At 34.5% G+C, this 13,031-nt stretch overlaps 1 pseudogene; it reads left to right on the forward strand.

Moving 5' to 3' along the window:
- LOC149159467 (arginyl-tRNA--protein transferase 2-like) overlaps positions 1 to 13,031 on the forward strand; it is a 33,846-nt pseudogene that overhangs the window by 646 nt on the left and 20,169 nt on the right.

Here is a 13,031-nt window from a genome sequence, read left to right on the forward strand (position 1 = left end):
CATAAAGAGATTGGAGTTTTTTGGTATTTTTTTTTTTAGATCGACAATAGATTGAAGTTCTTGCTTCAAATTTTACATTTGATTGGTTGGCGTATATCATAAGACCTTTTTTTTTCTAGAAGAGAATATTTGTGTATCTAAAACCTTCATGATAACTAAATTTATGTTGCGCATACAACTATCTTCAACATGACAATCACACCAAAGAGGTAATGATTTAGTCACCCAAATTGATTATTTCCTAATAAAAGAGGATTTAATGACCTAACAATCACTAGAAATTCAAAGATTTTTATTGATAATATAAAAGTTTATTTGTCAAATTAATTGATCTAATTCATTTCAATTATTATTTAGGAATATAAATTTTGAAAATAATATACTATAACAATTCTTCGAACAAAATATGAAAATAAGTGGTTGAAAAATTCTAACTTAAATAATTATTACCTTATATTTTTTCCCTTTAAACACAATGTAAATATAAATAATAATGATGAAATGATTGAAGTTAACATTATAATAACAAAATTTGGAAACTTGGATTACTAATTCATAAATCAAGAACTTATTGCCCAATTTCTTCACAAACACAAATAATATGTGGACATAACTTGTAATCTATTTTCTTAGTTTTGAAAATATATTTCAATATTCAAATGACATATTATTGTGTGTATCCCATACACAAATAATCAACTGCAAATGTATTAGTTGATTATTTTTTATTAGGATCATGGATTATAACACTCATTGCTATACTATATGATTTTTTTTTCTTTTTTATTGAACTGTCACTTAAAGTATTACCGAATGTTATCCTAAGCTCTTGCATTTATTTAACCATAATGTGCATGCATATAATTGAAAAGATTCAGCTTGATTGGAAAGGGTTATTAGAGTGTTAATTTATGGCCATCCACCGAAACTACAAGAGCCATTGGCTCTGCCCCACCAAGCATGTGCTCGAAAATTGTGGCAATTACACCACCTGGATAGCATATTGTGATGTGGTGCCACCACTTGAGGTTTGGCTTTAATGCTGACAGCCTGGCCTACCGCCAGAGGGCCAAGGCATTAATGGAAATGTTTTTCCACCTTAAGATCCATGGTGGATGGATCTGATGGTTCCAACACTTCCTGCTAACCCTAAGCATCTCCTTCATCTGTCAAACTCGCTCATTTCTCATTTGGGCGTGGTATTTCCCGAGTATTGTGTCTCTTCAATTTTTCAAGGTCGGTAGGGAATACTATGGCGGTTCTGCAAATATTTTTAGGGTTGATAGGGGGTACCATGCTGGCACCGGACCTCCATGGTTCATCGTCCTCAGGCAATATCTCAAGTAAGATTGTAAGGGTTTCTACTATACTATAAACTGAAATTAATTCCCTTGCTCAGATCGAAAACTACTGAAGAATACTTATGCTGCAGGTGTGCTCTTCGAGTGCTACATTATTCCTCCAGCTAAATCGCAAAGCACAAGGAAGGTCTCTCCTCCGAGGTAAGGGCTTCAAGTTTGCACTGAGAATTCCTCTATTTCCTTTTTTGTTTTTCCTGTAGAGAGGGTTAACTATCTCATGGTGACTACAAGTATTAAGCTCTCCCTCACCTGGGGTGGCTCTTACTTAGGTAAGAAGGAAACTTAAAATATTTTTTGTCTTATATCTGGTTAAAAAATTGTTCACGAAATCCAAGGTTTAATCCTCTAGTTTGCCATTGCAGGTAAACCCTTTGTCAAATGTCTTTCACGAAGCGTAGCTATGGAAGGCACTCTAACAACGTACTCGTCTTCTATGTCTCCAGGTTGGTCTGCCATGAAACCCTCCGATGACATTGAATAGGGGAATTTAGTTTGTTTGTTTTGTTTACTATTCATAGTAGTTAAGGGTTTTGATAATTTACCAATGAGAGGGTTTGTTGGCTTTAAGTCCATCTCAGCCAAAACTTCACTGCATAAATAGTTTTTAGCTTCCCTTAAGAGGGTTTCCTTGATGCATAGCTTGGCTATTTTCTTTTCTGGTTGTTTATGGTTGCTCAGCCAGGGTGCATGATATCCTCACTTCCTTCCTTTTGGATTGGACCGAGATCTGAAATGGACCATAATCGCTCTGTCATGATTATATATGTATTCAACATTTTGATTGATGATTAAATGGAAGAAAATTCTGATAGCTTTGGACTAATTGTCGCCCTTCGTGTGTTTGAAGGATTCCAATGTTGTTTAATTGTAGCAATAGGGTTCCATCCAATTTATGCATTACATTAATATGATTTATGGTTTTATTGTCATATAGTTATTGTTTCTTGTGATTCTTAAACTTATTTCTATTGCTATAATCTCAAATTTGCTATGAGAAGGAATTATCTTACAGGAATTTTGAGATTATTTTCTCTTTCATTTCTTGAGACATCAGTGTGTTGTGTATATTATGTTCCTACGAATAAACAGTTAAAGTTTAGAATAAAATTAACAGTATCAATATTTTTGGTAATCTGTTTAATAGATTGTATCATTGTGTTACCTAAACCAAGAGAGCATAATCCTAAAAAAAGATAGAATATACTTACTACTTTTCCATTCTTTATACAATAGAATATACTTAAATATTTAGCTATAACAATGATTTTTTGTTCCTGGTTGAAGATAATGCCTTTCTAGGAATTAAATGATAAGCCCAGAGTTGGTCACTTATCTGTTTATGATTTTTTTAGAGATGTATAAATACTTTCTGTTTTTCTGCAAGGCCTCACCACCTAGCCATGGACCTGGCAATTACATCCAGCATCCCCCTCCAAGCACTTCCTGCTCCTGATAGTTACTAGGAATACACAATCTGGTATGTTGGCCTTTATGAGTCATTTTTTTATCTGCATATATATTTTGCCTATCCTAAGTGAATTTTAAGTTTTGGTGGAACTTTTTCACTATGGCCTCCATTTCAGCTAACATATCACGACCCAATGCTAACATATTAACCAGGCTATTCCAATCTATGTGTACCCGACACTTTATTCCATACAACACCTCAAAAGGGCTCATGCCTAATGATTCGTGATGACCATTATTATAGGCGAACTCTACCCTATGGAGGTAGTCCTCCCACTTGTGCGGTTGTGGCATTATGAACATCCTCAAAATGTCTTCCAGGATTTGACTCACTTGTTCTATCTGGCCATCCATTTGTGGATGGTAGGCAGTACTAAATTGAATCTGAGTACCTAACCCAGCAAAGAGGGTTTTCCAAAATGTGGATGTAAATTTTACATCTCTCTCGAAAATTACTACCTTGGGTATCCCGTGTAATCGGAAAATTTCCCTCATGAATATATCTGCGATTTCTATAGTCTTGTAGGTGGATTTTACAGGTACGAAATGGGCGGTTTTGATTAGCTTATCCACTACCACCATAATTGAGTCATGCTACTTCGTAGTGGGGGGTAGTCCTGTGATGAAATCTAGAGTGATCGTCTCCCATTTCCACTCGAGAATGGATAAAGATTGTAATAGACCAGTAGGATGTTGATGCTCTACCTTCACCAACTGACACTCTAAACACTTTGATAAGTATTCCGCAACATGTTTCCTTAAACCTAGCCAGAAATAATTTTTCCTGATGGCTGACACAAGCTTTTGGTATCCTGGGTGGGCGATGTAAGGCTTCCTGTGAAATTCATCCAGTAACAATTGTTTGACAGAATTTTGGTTGGGAACATAAACCCTGTTTCTGAATGTTAACAATTTGTCAGAGTTTATAACATAATTAGATTGTTTCCCCCTCTTTCGATCCTCTAATGCTTTCTACCAAAGGAATGCATATTTTGGGCCTTTGAGGGATTCTTCCTTGATGATTTCAAGAAGGTTAGATTTTATTTGACTGAATTGTCTTTCGTAGACACAATGCATTTTCCTACTCAATGCGTCAGCCACTCGATTCTCTTTTCCTTTAAGGTGCTTCATTTCGAAGTCAAATTCGCTCAGGAATGTGGTCCACCTGGCCTGCCGAGCATTTAAACTAGATTGGTTAAAGAAATTTGTTAGGCTGCTATGATCAATTAATAACATAAATTTCTTTCCTAGGAGGTAGTGCCACCATATTTTAAGTGTGTGCACTACTGCGGATAACTCCAAATCATATGCAGAGTATCACTGCTCATAGTCCTTCAGTTTCTGTGATTCTCAGGCTATGACTTTTCCTTCTTGTGTTAATACCCCACCGACCCCCTCCTTAATTGCATCTGTGGATACCACAAATGATTTTTCTGGATCTGCTACCTTTAGCACCAGTGTAGTGGGAAGTAATTTCTTTAACTGCTCAAAACTTCGTTGACAATCCATTGTCGAGTGAAGGGCATGCCCCTTTTTCTATAGCAAGGTCATAGGAAAAGTTATTTTTGAAAAGCCTTTAATGAATCGACAGTAATAACTTGCCAGGCCCAAAAAGGATCTAATGTCAGCAACATTTGGAGTTGTCCATTCCATTATATTTTTCATGTTTTCTAGATCTACCGCTATTCCCTCAGCTAATATAACATGGCACAAGTACTGAATCTAGTCTTTGTAAAAATCGCACTTGATATACTTAGCGTACAACTGATTGTCTCGCAAAATCTGCAAGACTATTCTCAAGCGCTTCTCATGCTCCTCCTCATTTTTTGAATAAATTAATATATCATCAATAAAAATCAGTACAAATCTATTTAGAAAAGGCTAAAAAATGCCATGCATAGGCACATGAAAGTGGCTAGGGCATTGGTAAGGTCGAAAGGCAGTACTACAAACTCGTAATGACTGTAACGAGGTTGGAATGCAGTTTTGCAAATGTCTTCATCCTTTATTTTGATATGGTGGTAACCAGACCTTAAATCAATTTTTGAGAATACGCTGGCCCCTTGCACTTGATCAAATAAATCATCAATACGAGGTAAAGAATAATTCTTTTTTACAATCAGTTTATTTAGCTTACAATAGTCAATGCATAGCCTTAAGGTCCAGTCTTTCTTTCGAACAAACAACACAGGGGCTCCCCAAGGAGATACAGTAGGGTGAATGTACCCTTTATCTAAAAGTTCTTGAAGCTGCATTTTGAGTTCTGTTAACTCTAGAGTGATCATGCGGTAGGGAGCTTTCGAAACAAGAGTTGCTCCAAGTATTAGTTCAATGGTAAAATCAATATCACGTCTAGGTGGCAATCTAGGGATGGATTTAGGAAACACATCCACAAAATCTTGAATTACAGGAATATTCTCTAATGAAGTCATCTTATTTTCGTCATTAGAGTATCCTAATTGGACAAACATAAATCTGGCAACCCTTTCTAATGCATCTTCCTAGCTGGTTAGTAGTAATAGGATGCAATTTAATGTTTTTCTTGATTCCTTCAACTTCCTTTATTTGCCCCAACTCTGTGAGGTAGCTTACGTATTTCTCTTTACAATCCACTAGGGACCAATGCCCTTCCAACCTATCCATCCCTATTAGTACATCATATGAACCTAATGGAAGTATATTTAGATCAACATGGATGGGTTGTCCTGAAACTGTTATATGGTAGTTTTCTATTTTCGTAGATACCTTTCTCTTAGTTCCGGTGGCTAGCTGAACTAGCCAAGATTTCTTAAATTTGTGTCTTAGCAGCTGACATTTCTCTACCACTTTGGGACTAATGTAATGTAGGCTAGCACATAGAGCAAATAAAATAGAAACATGTTCATCATCAATCATACCTTCGCACTCGATCATGGTGGGCTAGTATTCTGCTTCATGATCGTCCAAAGCATCACTAATTCTAGGCATACTTCTTGCTATATCTCCAACTATGGAGGTTTCATACATATTTGAAAGCTTCTCTGTTCAAGTTTTGTGCAGGAAGTTCTTGTAATAGTGAGATTCCCCACATCCCCAGCGTTGCAGAGATTGTTTTGGCGATTGATCAGTGGCAGGTTTAATAATTTCCTTTGTCTGTCTATTTTTGGTGTATACTAGGACCTTGGGCGCATTCCTGGTAAACTTCACAAAAGTTCTTTGTTGATTACTCCTTACATTTACGTTCCATTGTCTGTTTGGGGTAAATTCTTCATTCTTCTGACTAAAGCTTCTTTGGGCACTTCACTTTCCTATTTCATTTGCTGATAACAGATATGAGCTTTTCGCACAGCATCATCCATTGTTCTAGGATAGTAAAATTCTAACTTTTCCTTCATAAAATTGGGTAGACTGCTAATAAACCGTTGAATTTTGGCTTTTTCCTCCGGCATGTACGGGACATATTGTAACAGGAGGTGAATCACTTCACATATTCATCCATGGTCAAGGTCCCAAACCTTAGCTCATGGAACTCCTTTTATTTTTCATCATAGTAACATTCGGTCAAATATTTGTCCTTAAAATGTTTCTAGAATTATTGCCACGTCACTTGTTCTTCATCAATCTTTCTCGTAGTTTTAATTTCTTCCCACTAGAGCATGGCCTTTCCCCTTAATTGGTAAACTTCAAATCGTGCTTTAAGTTTGTCAGTATATTCATAAATCTGAAAATATTTACCCATGTCAATCAGTCATGCTTCAGCTGCCTCTTCAAATTCTCCTTCGAAAAGTGATGGTTTATTTTTTTGAACTCACCCTATAATTCCATCTTCTGTATTTTTGTCTTTCTTTGGTGAGAAAAATTATCCAAATGCCACTCTTCATCCTCCTCATGTCCCTCTGTTGATTCTGCATTTTCCTCACCATGGTGGACTATTGGGGACTTCTCTTTATCCTCTGTACTGGGGTCTAGTCATCATTGATTCTGTCGGTCGGATAGAGTTTTGAGAATCTTTTCCTTCTCCTACCTCAGTTGTTCATTATCTATCCTCAAATTCATCATTCTACTACGTAACTATTGCACAATTTCAAGTAGGGCAGTGTTGGCTTGCCAGGATTCTTCTCCCAGCTGTATCCATAGATCCGGATTGGCCTCAACATAAGGCACTTTCGTCTAGTTTGATAATCCGGGAGTCCTCTGCATTTCTGTTCGTTGGTTCTGACTTCTACCTCTATGTTCACATTTGCATAGAGATAAGTATTTTGTAATTTAATTAAATGTGTAATATCTATCCCATAAGTCTCAGTGTCCGAGCAAGGGCTCTGATACCATTTGTAATACTCATTGCTATACTATATGATTTTTTTATTTTTTATTGAAATGTAACTTAAAGTATTACCGAATATTATCCTAATCTCTTGCATTTATTTAAACGTAATGTCCATGCATATATTTGAAAAGATTCAGCTTGATTGGAAAGGGTTATTAAAGTGTTAATTTATGATTTTCTGATGAAACTACATGAGTCGTTGGATCTGCCCCACCAGGCGCTTGGTCAAAAACTGTGGAAATTACACCACCCGAATAACATATTATGATGTGGCGCTGCCACTTGAGGTTCAGCTTTAATTCTGATAGCCCAACCTACTGGGAGAGGTCTAGGGAATTAATGGAAAGCTTTTTCCACCCTATGATCCATGGTGGATGGATTCGACAATTCCAACACTTCCTACTAAACCTAAGCATCTCCTTCTTCTATCAAAATCGCTCATTTCTCATTTGGTTATGGAATTTCCTGAGTATTGTGGCTCTGCAACTCTGTTAAGGTCGGTAGGGAATACTATGTCAGTTCTACGAATATTTTTAGGTTTCATAGGGGGCACCATGTTGGCACCAGGCCTCCACGTTTTGTCGTCCTCAGGCGAGCTCTTAGGTAAGATTGTAAGGGTTTCTGCTATACTCTGAACTTAGTTTAATTTCCTTACTTAGAAGGAAAACTACTAAAGTTTACTTATGTTGCAGGTGTGCTCTTTGAGTGCTACCTCGTTCCTCCAGCCAAATTGCAAACCACGAGGAAGATCTTTCCTCTGAGGCAAGGGCTTCAGGTTTGCACTGAGAAATCCTTTGTTTCCTTTTTTATTTTTATTTTAGAGAGGGTTAACTATCTCATGGTGACTACAGGTCTTCGGCTCTCTCTCACCTGAGGCGACTCTTTCTCAGGTAAGAAGGAAACTTAAAATGTTTTTTGTCTTATATCTGGTTAAAAAATTATTCATGAAATCCAAGGTTTAATCCTCTGGTTTACCCTTGTAGGTAAACCCTTTTTCCTGCGTGTTTCTTGAAGTGTAGCTATGGAAGGAACCCTAACAACATACTCATCTTCTGTGTCTTCAAGTTGGTCTGCCATGAAACCCTCCAATGACATTGAAAAAGGGAATTTACTTCGTTTTTTTTTGTTTACTGTTGAGAGTATTTAAGGGTTTTTATAATTTAGTGGATGAGAGCGTTTAATGGCTTGAACTCCATCTTGGCAAAACCTTCGCTACGTAAATAGTTTTTAGCTTCCCTTAAGAGGGTTGCCTTGATGCAAAGCTTGGCTATTTTCTTTTCTGGTTGTTTATGGGTTCTCAACCTGGCTGTGCGATATATTTATATTTATGACTCAAATGGTTTATAAATTATAATGTTGTACTCGGGATAGTTTCTCTGTCTATTTGAAGTTTATTGTTTCAATGGTTTCATGTAGTCTCTACTGATACGAGGTCAGTTGGCTTTCATTCCTTCCTTCTAGATTGGACAGAGATCCAAAATGGACCATAACCACTCTATCATGATTATATATGTATTCAACATTTTGATTGAAGATTAAATGGAAGAAAATTTCGATAGCTTTGGACTGATTTTCACCCTTCGTATGTTGAAAGGATTCCATTGTTGTTTAATTGTAGCGATAGGGTTCCATCCAATTTATTCATTACATTAATATGATTTATGGTTCTATTCTTAGATAGTTGTTATTTCTTGTGATTCTTAAACTTATTTCTATTGCCATAATCTCAAATTTTCTATGAGAAGGAATTATCTTGCAGGAATGTTGACATTGTTTTCTCTATCATTGCTTGAGACAGTAGTGTGTTGTTTATATTACGTTCCTATGAATAAACAGTTAAAGTTTATAATGAAATTAACAGTATCAATATTTTCTGGTCATCTGTTTAATATATTGTATCATTGCATTATCTCAACCAAGAGAGCATAATCCTAATAAAAGATAGAATATAATTACTACTTTTCCATTCTTAATACAATAGAATATACTTAAATTTTTAGCTATAACAATGATTTTCCATTCCTGCTTGAAAATAATGCCTTTCTAGGAATTAAATAATAAGCCCAGAGTTGGTCACTTATCTGTTTATGATTATTTTAGAGTTGTATAAATACTTTCTGTTTTTTCTCAAAGGTCTCACAACCCAACCATGGACCTGGCAGTTACGTCCAACATCCCCCTCTGAGCACTTCCTGCTCCTGACAGTTACTAGGCATACATAATTTGGTATCTTGGGCTTTAGGACTATTGTCCATCCTCAAGTCGCATACTACTTCAACTATTAGCCATAGTTTTGTTTCCCGCTAGTTACTTGTGCCTAGCTGAAGGAAAAATCTCAGTAACCTCTCATGCCTTCTGTCTATCCCCCTTTCCCCAATCTTTTCCCTCTTTTGGGGAGGAAAGGTGGGAGCTATTTCTAACTTTCCAAGGAGTTATGTAACTGTTTTCATTTCGTTTTGTTAACAAACTATTTAAATTCTTTAAATAAAAATATCATAATATTTTGGCTTTTCCAGCCTGCAAATAAATGTTTTTGCAACAGAGGGTCTTACATGGATACTGTATGTTTATTGCTGGAAGGATTAATTGTTTGGCTGACTTAGCTAATTTTGACTTCATATTTTCGTCACTGTTCTCTATTGGGCATGAAAGGATGGTATTTTTTTAATGCTTTATAGAACTTGAAAATATGGTATTGTTGGTAATGTTTTATTTTTAGGTTAATTATTTTACATATATTGAAAAGTGTAATTATATTAATTTAATAAAATTTTCAAGAAAATTTTAAAGGTAAAAATGCTTCTTAAATTTTAGGAATTTTAATAAATCTTACTGATATCTAATATAAAAACATTACAATATGATATTGCAAAATATTGAAATTACCTTTTAGATTTATACTTCACCTACTTTCAATGAAAATGGACTGTAAACACAGTAATTCTGTGGTGGGCATGAAAGGATGGTATTTTTTTAATTCTTTATAGAACATAAAAAGATGGTATTGCTTGTAATGTTTTATTTTTATTTTTAATTATTTTATATATCATATATTGAAAATAGTAATTATATTAATTTAATAAAATCTTCTGCAAAATTTTAAAGATAGAAATGTTTCTTAAATTTTAGAAATTTTAATAAATCTTATTGACCTCTAGTATAATGACTTTAAAATATGATATTGTAAAATATTCAAATTATCCCTCAAAATTATATCCCCTTAGATTTATACTTCACCTATTTCTCTAGTAGACATGAAAGGATGGTATTTTTTTAATGCTTTATAGAACATGGAAAAATTAAAATGTTTGTAATGTTTTATCTTTATGTTAATTATTTTACATATATCATATACTGAAAAGTATAATTTTACTAATTTAATATAACATTTTGTAGATAGAAATGTTTCTTAAATTTTAGAAATTTTAATTTGGCAAGAATATTCATATATCTTTCTTAGATTTATACTTGACTTGATTCCAATGAAAGAGGGTTGTTACGAGTAAAGAAAATATTATGGAAAGATTTTTTGTTAACCGCTTCTATATTTTACTCTTCATGTGAAAAATTGTTTCCTAAATGTGAATTTTATCTGAAAACTAGGTAGTTGGCTCATAAGAACTTCGACGTTACATTGAGTATCGAGATAAGTATTTGTTTAATTCATATTTATTTAATTAGTTTCTATAATGTATTTCTTTCTTAAAATTTTGGTTTAAATTATGTTAAAACTTTCTAAAATAACAAATTTAAATTGTTATATTAGATACATTTTAAAAATGGATAACAAATAACTAATTTACAATTTTATAACAAATAATTATAATTCGCGGAAAAAAGACAAAAAAAAGAATTAAAATTTACTTTATTGAGTAATTTTCCTTCTATGAATTTCTTGGGGAACATGATTTTGGATTGCTTTTATCTCCACATTTACCATTAAATATCACTTTTCTATGTTGGGGTTTGAGAGCAGAAGTGATTGTTACATTAGAATTTCTGCCTCCTTGAACGTTTTCATTAGAAAACTTTAGTAACTTTTGTTTTCAAAGTTTTTCTTCAAACATGATAATGTGATGTCTTCTTATTTTTTATTTTAAGGGTCGAACACATTTTTTGTTGCCATTGTGATTGGTTACACTGAATTTCTCTTTTGTTTTCTTCTTTTCAGTTTCATTCAGAACCTCAAATATCGCAGGAAGCTCATGGATCATGTTGAAAGATGCCTCTTGTCATTTATCTAAAATCTAGAGCGCACACCAAAATAGAATGCCACTGCAAGTAACCATCCATTAGTGTGAATAGCTACCAAAGATATCCAATATTTTTCTTTAATTCCATCCCTTTAAAATTTAATTCACATATATGGCTTAAGAAGCTCAGGTGGAACTTCTTCAGCAGGTACATTAACTTCCCATATTTCATTTGGGAGGTCGTACAGATGCAAATTCTTTTTGTCGATCACATTACTGGTAAAATTCCTCCTCGAACTTATTCGACACTATGGTATTCGAGCCCCAGGCAACTTGAACAGGGATCGTTACTCACCGACCCAATCCAATTTGTTCTCTGACTTACCATGCGGGTGCTTGTGCATGTATGAAATTTCCAGCCCACCAAAGCTCTTAATCCAACATTAAGCAAACGGGTAGATTTATTAACCCCCCAACAAACAATTAGACCTGGTTCTTCCACCTCAATCATACACACATGATACCCTCCCATTGCAATGACCTGAAACCAGAGATGCCATCATGGGTGGAACACCCATCTACACATAGATATGGTTGTCCAAACGAGGCTTCCAACCCACAAATAAATCCATCTCCGACTGTCAAACCTCGAAACCCTATTCCCAGTGGAGCTCTGTATACACTGGCCACATCACTTCAGAAGCTGGTCATGAGTTTGGATCCATCGACATTCACACCACATAGAGCCAGTCCGTTTTCTCCATAAGAATCCACCAAAGAAGCCATAGACCCCGTTTCCAGCTACACACCATTCTGACAATTATTGTCCCTCGCCATTACCCAAAAGCAAAAAATGCAGATCTCAACCTCTAGCTCTTTGTGGATGCCATAAACCCTAGATTTTGCTCTGCATTATGATATTTAAGAAAGTTCCCATATCGTAACTACCACACAACAAATTGAATCGTAATTGACTAATACTCATTTTTAATTGGATGGCAGAGGTTACTTCCATCATCTAGCACCTGAATCAAAGGTAAATAAAGGTACAGGTGGCACGGGAGGGGAGTTATTCTGAGATGGAATGCCTTACGACATAAATATTTAGTTGTTCATGTGAAGTAATATAATTTTATATCAAAAAAAAAAAATTAGTTTTGAGTATGAGGAAGATGTATAACTCATATATTTTTAAGAATATTTCAACAAAGGAGTTCAATAACTTACTTGAATATCCATATTAATTTATTTTTGTAATTATCAACTTTCTTTAGAGCGCTTGGGATAGCTAAATTACCTATGGCCATGGGAATGAAGTCTCACTAAATTAAAAGGCTTGGGTTCAAATCTTGTGTTATCCGCTCGATTGGGTTGTGAAGTTGGACATGATGAAGGTGTAGTCCTACCAATCTTACAAAAAATAATAAAAAAATTATCAACATTCTTTATATATTTAAAAATTATTTTAGGCTTGATTATAATAAAATATTGCAATGCCAAAAAAATAAGAAATAATTGGGAAAGTAAAAATATTGATTACTTTCTAATATGCGTACCATTAAATTCTTTATATAAAGTTAATTTATGATATTTGAATAATAATAATAATAATAATAAAATCAACTATTTAAATATTAATATTTATTTTAAAATACATTAAATAAAATTATTTTTATGTTCTAAATGGAGGTCTCTATGAGGAGA

This window comes from Pinus tabuliformis, chromosome 5_2 (genome assembly GCF_031772625.1).
Source record: "Pinus tabuliformis cultivar Carrire ecotype Pingquan chromosome 5_2, CPIR1, whole genome shotgun sequence".
Lineage (NCBI taxonomy): Eukaryota > Viridiplantae > Streptophyta > Pinopsida > Pinales > Pinaceae > Pinus > Pinus tabuliformis.